Source organism: Apodemus sylvaticus, chromosome 11 (genome assembly GCF_947179515.1).
Source record: "Apodemus sylvaticus chromosome 11, mApoSyl1.1, whole genome shotgun sequence".
Lineage (NCBI taxonomy): Eukaryota > Metazoa > Chordata > Mammalia > Rodentia > Muridae > Apodemus > Apodemus sylvaticus.
Genome location: NC_067482.1, coordinates 37,083,152 through 37,095,376, shown reverse-complemented (window position 1 = coordinate 37,095,376; position 12,225 = coordinate 37,083,152). Strand labels below are relative to the sequence as shown.

At 43.7% G+C, this 12,225-nt stretch overlaps 1 protein-coding gene across 3 annotated transcripts in view; it reads right to left on the bottom strand.

Annotated features, from left to right (window-relative positions):
- Nucleotides 1-12,225, bottom strand: part of Fryl (FRY like transcription coactivator) — a 229,478-nt gene that overhangs the window by 187,675 nt on the left and 29,578 nt on the right. For 2 of the 3 annotated variants that reach the window (XM_052198950.1, XM_052198951.1), the window contains exon 2: nt 5,574-5,743. The exons of the other annotated variant lie outside the window; for it this stretch is intronic. The gene's annotated coding sequence lies outside the window, so the exon portion shown is untranslated. The remainder of the gene's footprint in view (nt 1-5,573; nt 5,744-12,225) is intronic. 3 annotated transcript variants of the gene reach the window in all.

The window sequence follows — 12,225 nt, the reverse complement described above, 5'->3', positions numbered from 1 at the left end:
CAGAAACTCGAAGGGAAGGAGGGCTAAGGGAACAAACAGGTAAGAGGCAGAAAGACAAACGCATCTTTACAAAAACAACTTCATCCAAACGGAGGGTGGAAATTAGCTTAGCAAAACCCCCAAAGGTTTGAAAACATATTTTATGACATAGTTGGGTATATATAAATAGGCACCCACTGCTCGGATAAGAACACTAAGTCTAATTCTCAGATATCTGGCAATATCTAATAAAACTGCAAATTCACTTAGCCTTTGACCTTGCAAATCATCGGCTTCTGAGCACTTGCCTACAGTGTGGCAGAGTAAAATTTAAAATGTCCTGTGTATATTCACTGCAGTATAATTTATATTAGCAGGGGATTAGGAGCAACACAGGTTCTAGTGCATTCAATGAGGTGTCACATGGATGTAGAAAAGGTACGTGGAAAACATGGCAGAGGAATGATCTTCAGAATATATCAAAGAAAGCAAGGTATATAATATACTACAATTTATATTTAAAAGTGAGATAAGAACAGAGCCTGTTTATGTGTGTGTGCGCGCTCGCACGTGCCTGACTAAGCACATAAATGCTCCCTCCCAACAGGGGCCAGAAGAGGGTCTTAGTTACCTTGGAGCTGGAGTTACAGGCTGTGGCCGACTGCCACAGCTGCTAGCTGGACGCTGAACTGCAGCAAGTACTTATAACTGCTAAGCCGTCTCTCCGGCCCCACCTATTTATACTTAAACAAAGCAACTGAAATTTTCAAAATTTTTTTATAAGAGAAAAACAATAGAAGTAACTCCTTTCAATATACCTTTTTTTGTGGATACGTCTTGGGACCCAGATAACTGTAAAATAACAATACATCTTATTAAGTTATTATGTTTCAAAATAAGAAATGTATAACCAGTTGCTGGCTTAACCACACAGAGAAAGATTATTAAGGTGTGTCTGTCCTGGTGTTCACGACCTTACACAATCCCTCTTCGATAGCACGGAGTGTGGGCTGGGATACTTGACTGTGAGAACAGAATGTGGTAGAATACCAGGGTTCACAGAAAAGCAACACAACAGCAGCAAAAAGGCAACAGCTCAGTCCCTGCAGCAGGGTTTGTTTTAATGTGCTATTTGAACACAATGCATCCATTCAGCCTTAAAAAGAAAAAAAGAAAAAAAAAAAAACAGTTCTGATGCACACCATAATGTAAATGACCTTGATGGCATTATGCTGAGGGAAATAAGCCAAGAGAAAAAAAAAAAGCTGATATGACTCCACTTAAATAGTCGGGCTCTAAACAGAGAATAACGCAGTAAAGCCATGGTCGTGTAGGTAGGCGGGTATGGCCAGGGTATGGGAGAGTGGAGAGTTACACCAACTGAATGGATACAATGAATCCATTTCCATTCAATAGCTCAACTGTGGACCTTGCAAAGGTTCTGCCAGTGGGAGGGGGTGGCGACTGGGCTGTAACAGCGAGAATGGCTTCCAGCCACTGAATTATATGTTCACTTAGATCCGTCAAGGTGGGTAACTACTGTGCTGTGTGCAGTGGAAGAGCGCATGCCTAGCATGTGAGGCTCTGGGTTTAATCTCCAGCACTGGAGGAAAAGAAGTAAACTTCTGACCAAGAGTCAGAAAGGACCTGAATCCCGCCAGAGGCTGCAAGAGTAAGCTGGCACACAGTGCAGAAGGCTCTGTGACCCCACAACCAGCTGAAATGACTGTGACCCCAGCAGGAATCATCATGGCAGGCTAGAAGCACTCAGCAAAGCTGAACCCCAAAGAAGCAGCCTGACACCAACTGTCAGATGATGGTGTTTACCGTGGAGGGCCGGGACGCTTGCGGAGAAGTAGTCACAGAGCAATGGATAACTGATTCACAAAGTTCTTTTGCCGTTCTTAGGGCCATGTGCCCTGCGTCCAAAAACAATTTACTAATTCCACTCCATAGTACATGTGAGAGAAGATAAATAAAACACAAAATGTCTACCAAAAGCATGTAGAAGATTTCAGGGCAACTTAATCCCATCAGCAGGAGAACAGATGAGCAAACGGTGGCATTTCACACAATGAAATAGTGTACATGAATGGACTGCCATTTCATACAACATAGGGGAGTCCCACAGACACCACACAGTGGGGAGAATATCACGGACAATTGCATTGTTTGTTTGTTTGTTTGTTTGTTTGTTTGTTTCAATGGGGTTTTGTTTGTTTGGCTGGTTGATTGGTTTGGATTTTTTTTTTTTTTGTCTGTTTGATCTTTTTGGTTGGTTGGTTGGTATTTGTTGGTTGGTTGGTTTTTTTTTTTTTTGGCAGGGTCTTACTGTGCAGCTTGGGCTAGCTATCCAGAAACTCACTATAGACCAGCCTGGCCTCCAACTCACAGAGATGCAGCTGTCTGTGCTTCCTGAGTACTAAGACTAAAGGTACACTAGACCAGCCTGGCCTCCAACTCACAAGAGATGCAGCTGTCTGTGCTTCCTGAGTACTAAGACTAAAGGCACACTACCACAGCCAGCAAGCTTGCCTAGTTACCTAGTCTTGCTACATAGGCCTGGCTGGCCTCAAACCCACAGCAATCCTCCTGCCTCCGCTTCCCAAATATAATAACAAGTCAACATGTCCAGAGTCACAGATACGTTGTGAAGAAGAAGAAAAAAAGAAGTCAGACAGAGACTATTATTGCTGAGATGTGTTGTATAAAAGTAATTATTTAACATTCTAGTTATATTATTCCTGGTGCCGTTAAGAACCAGATTTGCAGCTGAAAGAAATTAGTATTAGTATGGAATGAAAAAACAAATTGGGAATCTGAAACTAAACAGAAAGTACCAGTTTATATGAAAACCCCTAGAACCTGAATTGTATTCTTAGCATTCCACTCTGCAAGAAAGAATTAGGACCCCTTGGAGAGGCTGCTGCCACCAGGAACAGGGAGGAAATGTTAATCTAGGTAGCAAAGAAACTTTTGAAGAAGCTATCCCAACTAAGTAACAAGTACATGCCCCATCTAGCACACTATAAAGGACTACAATGTTAAATACCACTGCTTTACAAACTCCTGTGTAATTCAAAAGTCCCCAAAACAAGGGGTCAAAACCAATTTTGTAAATAAAGTTTTATTAGAACACAACCTTGGCCATTCATTTACACTGGCTATTTGCTTTGCCTTTAGCTTAGCAGCTGTCTAAGCCATAAGAGAGGAAAGAGGAAGGTCTTCAAATACAAACTAACAGGAAAAAAAAAATCTTCCATCCAACCCTTGGCCTGATTTCCATTGGTATGCAATGCTTTGGGGGAGGGCTTCAGGGGTTGGAGACTTGGTGTAAGCCCTAGACAGACACTTGGTGACAGATATAGACCTGACTAAAGTCATCAGACCTTAATATGATCAAGTAATAAGACCCAAGCTCTGCGCCAGTTATCAGGAAACACACAGGACAGATGAGGGTATCTCATCTGCTTACAGGGCTATTGCCAGGAACCTCCACATCTAAAGAGAACCTAAGTTACTTACTGTTTTTCAGAAACAGAAAAGGGAGGGAGATGGGGCACAAGGGGAATCACTTTAAGAATCATACAAGTGTGATGGGGAGGAGGGGCTTAACAGTCCTCATCCAATCAAATCACCTATTTTTAAAAGCCTGAGAGAACTTGGACTCAATCATGACACTGTAGCTTGAGCACTACAATCTTTTATATTGAAATACAGAGACTTAAGGATTCATTCTGAAATGCAAATGTGTCAGATCTTGCTTCAAAATAACACAGGCAGGAGAAGAGAGTTATTGAGGAGAAACAATTTGTCTGAGACCCGATAATTACCTCCTCTGGAGGATGAACACAAAGGCCGTCCTCCAGTCTACTCTGCATATATAGTTTAATTTCTCACTAGTGGAGATTTCAAAATAGTTAAAGACAAAGAAATAAAAATTCTTCTGGCATAAGAAGACAACTGCTGATCTAAAATGAAGACCTTGGTTTCAATACCATAGGAAGGGAACAGTCCCAAGTCCCAAGCAAGGATGAGGCAGGAGAGAGAGGTGGGGAGTGAGGAGGGAGACAGAGCTCAGGCTCCATCCGAGGGCACGGAGGCTAGTGAGGGCTTCCAGCTGTTCTAGTCTTCAGAAGACACCAGTATTTTTTAAGGGACCTTGGGCTGGAACCACTGATCTAAGATATACTAACCCTGAAAAACATCTAAGGGGAAAATAATGGATTACAGTCGAGGCCCGGAAAATCCAAGTGCCAAGAATACATCGGAGAAAGGTAGAAAGGGGGACAGAAAGAGCATGGGGCCAAAGAAGGAGAGTCCTGAGAGTCAGTAGAAGAGACCACAACTAAGGAGGCAGGAAGAAAGAATGAAAGGCACCAACCTGCAGAGAGAGAGAGGTACTAACTGAAAAGTAATCCAGTAGTGCTGTGTGGTTTGAAAGAAAATGGGCCCCACAGGCCCACAGGGAGTGGCACTATTAGGACCTGTGGCCTTGTGGGAGCGCTTGTGGCTTTGTTGGAGGAAGTGTGTCACTACAGGTAGAGCTTTGCGGTCTTAGATGCTCAAGCCAGCACCATGTCTGCCTGCACACAGGCAAGCTTCCTGCCATGACGATAATGGACTGAACCTCTGAAACTGTAAGCCGGCCCCAATTACATCTTTTCCTTTGTAAGAATTTCCATGGTCATAGTGTCTCTTCAGCAACAGAAACCCTAGGACAAGCAAGTATCTTATTCCTGACTCATAACTTCCTAAACAATAGCTCAAAACTGTCTTACCAGATGGGAAAATGAAGACAATATATCTTCAATTAAAAAAAAAAAAATCAAAATTCTTTCAATTTGTTCAATGAACTAACAAGGTATTAAAATCTTTAAAAAAAATTAAACTCACAAAGAATTCAACTGAATTATTGTATGAATGAGAAAACTGATATCTGAGGCTAATTAGTTTATGCTCTTTAAAAACACAGTGTAGTTGAGAGCAAGAATTATGGTTGAGCTACAAGGACCCCCTTCACCTCTCTGTAGCCGAGGACTTCAGCTAAGGTCAAGTTTCCTATCTGATGACATCTTTATTATGCTAAGAGTCACTATGTGGATTCATTCATAAGCAGGAAGCATTTGGTAAACATGTGTTAACTACTGCATTGAAGGGCCTGTTTCAACCAGTTCATTTTTTTAAGGACTCCCATTTCAGCAATGTGTTCTGCCCAAAGTCAACCTCACGCGTGGAAAGGCACAAGGTCACGCCTTTTTTAAGCAAGGTCATGCATTAAAAAGAGCTGACATCACACACCTCTCTCGGATGAGGGTTTGCATGATTTCCAACCACAAGGACTTGAAGGAACTATGAAGAACCGAAGTCGACCAAAGATACACACACAGCAGGCCGGGTGTCTGACTACTCTTACTCTGGACTGTCACAGTAACCCACTCAACCCACACAGTAATCCACAGGGCCCACGCTGGATGGAAGGGTAGAACCGGTTCTCACAACCTCCACACGCTTGTACGCTTGCACATACACAATCCCATACATAGACACAAAATAAATAACATTCATCTTCTTAAGTACACACACAGTCTTACCACTTAGAAATTGAGGTTGAGGCACAGAGTTTGTAGAAAAGACACCAAATTTGGAAAGGATCCATCTAGAAGCTTCTTCAACCTAGAGCTTATACTTTACAGGCACTGAAGAGGGCGCGATGGGGAAAAGCCGTAGGGCGGAGCCATGTGGGAATGTCGAATGTCGAAGCCTGGAAGACAGAAACGTGGAGTTGGTTACTCCTAAGGCCCGGGCCTCGGACAAAGCTCAGAGCGCTTTAGCAGCTGCCGCATAACATGCTACTAATAAAAGTATCGCAATTCACAATTTGGTCAAAGATTTGCCTACTAAAAAACAAAAATCCCCTCAGGGCTGGGAATGGTGCTCAGTGGCCGAGCCCCTGCTCAGCAGGCATCCTCACAGGCTCTATCTCCAACAGCACGAAAAGTCAGATTTAAAAGGGGATTGGTGGGAGGGGGGAGGGGGTGGGTGGGTATGGGAGTATCTCACTGCACCTTCCAGGCCAGCCAGGAACATAGCCAGTTCCAGGCACAGTAAGAGCCTGTCTCAAAAACAAAAACAAAGTATCCAACTGCCTATAAGGAGATACTGGACAATGAGAATTAACCTTGAGGGCCCTAACTTTAAAGTTTCTTTTCCACACCATCATCTTTCTCAAGAATGTTACACTCTTAAAGGAAATGACAGTCACAGTTACTGGTTTCTTGGTGGAGAAACAGGGTCTTTAGCTTAAGGACGCAGCATCTGGGGACTTGGGACAATGACCCTGGAGCTACCTTTCTTCCTACACCCGGCCCCTTAAGGCACAGGTGTTCTGCAATGCTGGGGGTGGTGTCCGGATGCTAGCAGTGAGGTCTACAATTAACCAGTGACCCCGGAAATACCATCCTCCGCATACAACCCTGCGTGCAGACCGACAGCTGGTAGGCCAGATTAGTGTGGGGCCACTTGTGAAAGTAAAACAGATAACAGCCCAACAGGACTGGTTAAAAAACTAAATGGGGATCGCCTATGCAGTCCACGCAGCTGGGAAATGCAGATGCACTGTGAGCCGCCATGAGACCACCACCTGGGTACATCAAATACGCAAGCTGCGGAACACTGTGGTACATTCAGTGATTAAGAAAATAGCATGTTAGGTTGGGCGTGGTGACAGGCCTATAATTCTAGCACATGGGGGAGAGTGGAGGCAGGAGGATCTGGAGTTCTATACAGTGCACTAGACACCAGCTTAGGCGGCAGAAGACCCTGTCTCAAAAATAAGGTTGGTGGGCTCAAAAGTACTTTAAAGTCACATGAGCCGTCGGGTCAACTGACTGCCATAGCTGATGTAAGAGCACAGGGTTAGGGGAGGTATGGGTTCTGTGTTACCCAAACAAGTTTCCAGAATAAGCTGATTCCTCCAGTTTCATAAAGTCGTGGAGCCCAGGGTCACTTTTCTGAAAAACCCATGGCCACTTCCCTCCTCGTCCATGGGGAGCAAGGGGGACTCCCTTGCTGTTGGTAGCAAGCCTCCAACATACCGGAGTGCAGGCAGGATACTGGCACTTCATGGATCAGTGACTGAACCTGCAGAAATCCCGATCATGTCCATCACTGCTGGGGAAGGTCTAGGAAGGCACATGCTGAAGTCAGCGTGTGACGGGGGCTCTCTAAAATATTCCCAGCTCTGACTCAAGAACTTAAAACATGGGACTGGAGAGATGGCTAAGAGGTTAAGAGCACTGACTGTTCTTCCAAAGGTCCTGAGTTGAAATCCCAGCAACCACATGGTGGCTCACAACCATCCCATCCATAATGAGATCTAATGTCCTCTCTTCTGGTGTGTCTGAAGACAGCTACAGTGTATTTACATATAATAAACAAATAAATAAATCTTTACCAAAAAAAAGGACTTAAAACATTTGCAGAATTCTACATGCAAATGCTATTTATATTTTTTCAAAAAGAAAAGGGGGGGGGGAGGCAAGAAATGTAAACATCCAAATCTTTGGGAGGGTTGTTATTTTTATTATTTCTTGAGACGTTTGTACAATGTGTTTTATTTGAATTCACTCTCATTTCCCCATCCACCCAACTCTGGGTTCTTTTTGTTTTAAACTCATCAAGACCAATTTGCTGCCTTCCACTGGCATGTGGGGGCTCACCGGGGCTAGACCCCCACCCACCCACCCAGCACCTAACAGCTGCTAACTGAGGTGAGGTGTCAGGCCCCACTCCCCTCCCACGCTGGGATTTGGTCTGTCTTGGGCCTGCACAGATCCTGTGTGTGCCGTCAGGACAGTTATGAGTTCACACGTGCAGCAGCCCTGATGTGTCCAAAACAACATCATTTCCCTGCAGTCACGCCCTGCTGCCGGCTCGTACACTGACTGCTCCTCTTTCTCAATGATCCCTGGGCCCTGGGAGGTGGGGTTCATATGTTCCCTTTAGGCTGAGCACTCCGCATCCTCGAGTTTTCAGTGCCTTCCCAAACTATGGGTCTCTGTTAATCGCTATCTACTGCAAATAGAGGCTTCTCTGCCTCTTCTCTGTCCCTGAACCACTCTGATATAGTATAAAATTAAAACAAATCAAACAAAAAAAAAAACCCTCAAGATAAAAAAAAAAAAAAGGAGAATGAAAGAGACATTCTTTAGTATAGTGAATTTAAAATAGTTTCAAAAATAATGTCCAGAAATGTTACTAAGCTAAAAATAGGGAAGGAGGGCATGAGAGCCAGACATAGAAATCAGCGTAATCACTAAGGGCTAGTAGATAGTAGGCACTCGGTATATGCAGAACTGCTGCCAGTAGCACGGGAAGGGTTCTTCTGAGAGGCAATCACAGATACCAGATACCACACTAAGTTTAAAATACAGAGAGGAAAATACTTTTATTTCTAGACAGCGGTTTTAAGCAAGAGGTGTGTGTCTCTTACACTTTTCTCCAAACATTTGTTATTATGATAATCAGCAAAAGCACTTTTAAACATAGAATCTCAAGAGGACAGTATTATAGATGAATGTACACACCCTATCCCTAAACGCACATTCTGACACACTAACCCAGGAAGACGGGGTGGGGACTTTCAGGGGCAGTCAGGTAATGAGGGTTAGGTCCCAGGAATGGGAATGTTACCATTACTAAAAGCACAGGAAAGCTTGCATCGTCCTCTATCTATTAAACCAGGAAGTGGGCTCTGGCCAGACACCAGATCTGCCTTGACCACAGACTTCTCCGCCCCCGGGACTGGAAAACTAACTTGACTCACCAGTCTATGGTACTCCATGCCATATCCCAAGCTGCCTAAGGCTGATGGTGCTAAACAGTGAGAATGTGGCTAAAGCCCTCACACAGTGCATACTGGGAAGAGAAAGTCAAAGATCAACTCGAGAGAACTCTACGAGCACCTCAAAGAAGAAACACCAACCAGGATTTCCACTCTTGGGTATACAAAAACAAAGTGATCATATAGTCCCCCACAAAAATCCGTGAGTGCCTGTTCATTGTACCGTGCTATACAATAGCCAAATGGTGGAAATAACCAGATGTTAGCTACCAGTGAATGGATATGGATAGGTAAAACTGTGGTTTCATGTACCTGCCAGAATATTAAACTACCAAAAAAAATCATGTATTGATATGTATCCACAGTCAACCTTGGAGATGGGTGTTCAAGTCTCTGAATACACAGTAGCCACAAGTTCTATGCTTTAAGTTGGTCATTCATTGTGGTACACAAGTTATACCTCAATAAAACTGCATCCACATATAGATTATATATGTATGAAATTGTATACATATTATTTACTTTTCTCAAAACATATGTTATTATGATAATTAGAAAAACACTTTTAAAAGTAAAATCTCAAGAAGACAGTATTATGGATACACACCCCATCCCTAAACTCACATAATGACATATTAACCCCAGTAGAAAAGGTGAAGATTTTTCAGGGACAGTAATTAATTTAATATATAATATATATTACACACACACACACACATACACACACACACACACACATACACACCCCTATACTCAAACTTTACGAATAACTCAACATCTGTCATATCATTTACTACCCTGTGCCAACACAGAACCTTAAGACCTTGGCTCTAAGTATAATACCAGACTCCTGTCCCTAAAAGCATGAGGAGGTCACGGCTTCCGTGTTTCAGATTCCACAGAGGCTATGGGAGTCAGAGGATCCAGTCTCATTTTTCTACTAAAAGAGCTACATGCCAGCCAGGAATAAAATTTGTTCTATAATCTGCTAAGGTCAGGTTGAACTTATTATAATTATGTAATTTTGTCAAGCATCACATCAAGAATTAGTGTAAAAAGAAAATGCTTTGTCTCTAAAAATGAACTTTTGTGATCTAAGGGAATTCTGTCTACAAACATACAGAAAATGCCTTGATTGTATTTCAAGACTGCCAAATTTAAAACATTAATACATTTAATCATAGAATGTTTAATGTACTTTCTACCTTATTTCAAACAAGTGTGTGTGTGTGTGTGTGTGTGTGTGTGTGTGTGTGGTGTCTGTGGTACTTGTGCATGTGTACGTGTGTTTGCACGTGCCCTTAAGCACGTACATGCAGAGGACTGAAATTGCCCGGTGCCTCCCTTGATCTCTCTGTAACTTACTCACCAACACGAGGTCTCTCTGAATCAAGAGTTCGTCAAGTCTGCCTACACCAGCTAGCCAGCTTTCTCTGAAGAGCTCCTTCCTGTCTTTGTCTCCCCAGTCCTGGGATCACAGAAGGCCACGCACCTGCTCTGCTTGGCTATTGAGTGCTGAGCTCCAACCTGTGGTCCTTGCTTGTTGGCAAGCACTTTACCTGAGCCATCTCCCCAGCCCCTTTAATAAGTTTTCTATGTAATCAATCAGCTGTCAGTATATCACACAGTAATATTGTATAAAACATCTGTAGTTACTGGAGATGTAAGAGTTGGTTTTTATCTGTTTCATGTCAAACATGAAGTAATGTGCCCTAGGTGGGCCTCAATTTCATTATGTATGTAGCTGACATTAACCTTCAACCCTCCTGTCCTTCAAATCCTCCTGTTCTTACCTCCAAAGTGCTAGGACCATCACCATGCCTAACTATACATGTTATTTTTCTAAGAGACTAGACACAGGGGCTAGACGTGATGGCTCAGCAGTTAAGAGTATCGTCTGCTCTTGCAGAAGACCTAAGTTCAATTTCCAGCAGATACATGGCAGCTAACAACTCAGTCCTAGAGAATATCAATCCTAGAGAATACCAGCATCTCTTCTGGCCTCACTGGTAATGCATAGATATAAATAACGCACCGCACCTCGTCACCCAAAGGCAGTTGCTCTGTGTCAACTCTGCACATACAACAAGACCACTTGAATATCCCTCTTCCAGGCACTTCAGACCCAGGCATTTTACACACTGACTCTAATCCTCCTTTTTCAAAGCTAACCCGCATCTCACCTATGTATTTAAGTAACCATTTTTTTTGTTTTGTTTTTTGTTTGCCAAAAAGAGGAAGAAGCCCACAGAATTGAAGGAGTGTCCTCCTCACTCATGTGCACTCACGGATGCTCCACCAACCTCGCCTCCTCCCAGAACCATGCATCTCCAACTATCCCTTTTAAAAACTTATTCCTGGGCTGGAGAGATGGCTCAGTGGTTAAGAGCACTGACTGCTCTTCCGGAGGTCCTGAGTTCAATTCCCAGCAGCCACATGGTGGCTCACAACCATCTGTAATGGGATCTGATGCCCTCTTCTGATATGTCTGAAACAGGGACAGTGTACTCATATACTATATCTAGATAGATAGATAGATAGATAGATAGATAGATAGATAGATAGATATAGATGTATAGATATAGATATATAGATATAGATATTCCTACATTTATTGTTGGATTGCTGCTGCTGTTGAGGGAGACAGTCTCTCCCTCCATCATATTGGCTCCGAGTTGTAACCCAGGTCGGGCAGCAGGCTCAGCAACACGTAAGCACCCCCACCTGCTGAGCCAACTTAGCAGCCCGCCCTTCTTCTCTCTCAGCCTGTCACTCACTCCATCCTGAGCTGTGACTCCCAAGCCCTGGAGCACTAAAATAGAAACTAGTCTTCCACTTGACCACAACAGAAGGCCATGTGGGAAGCCCACTGGGCCCCTGCCCTCTCTTTGGGGACCTGACTGTATCTCAAGCACTGCTCACTGAGGCACAGTTCTGTCGCGGATGCCTACCAAGCAGCTGCGAACTCGCTGTCCCGCGAGGCAGGACTGTAATGGAAGAGACAAAACCACCACCCTCGTCCCCTAATGTCCTCTAGACTCTGCTCCGTACAGATGCACCCCACACCCTCCCACACCCACATCTGCTGGGCGCTTTCGGCTATCTGGAATGTCCTGCCTTTGTGTCTGCGAACTGAAACACTTCTAAAAATGTTTTTAAAGTAGAAAGCCACTTACCCCACTCAAGAGGCCCGGGCTTCTCAACTGCCAAACGAGAACAATGCTTTCAAGGGCTGTTTCATAAGATTTTCGAGGGATGAAAAAGCGGCTCGGGTGTTGTGTAGAGTAAACTTTGGACAATAGCTGGCAGGTGTCACTCAACAGCTCTGTATCTTTGTCCCATGAACACAATGAGAACCCAAGAAGTATTTTCTCAATCGACAGAACAATAGAAAAATGCCT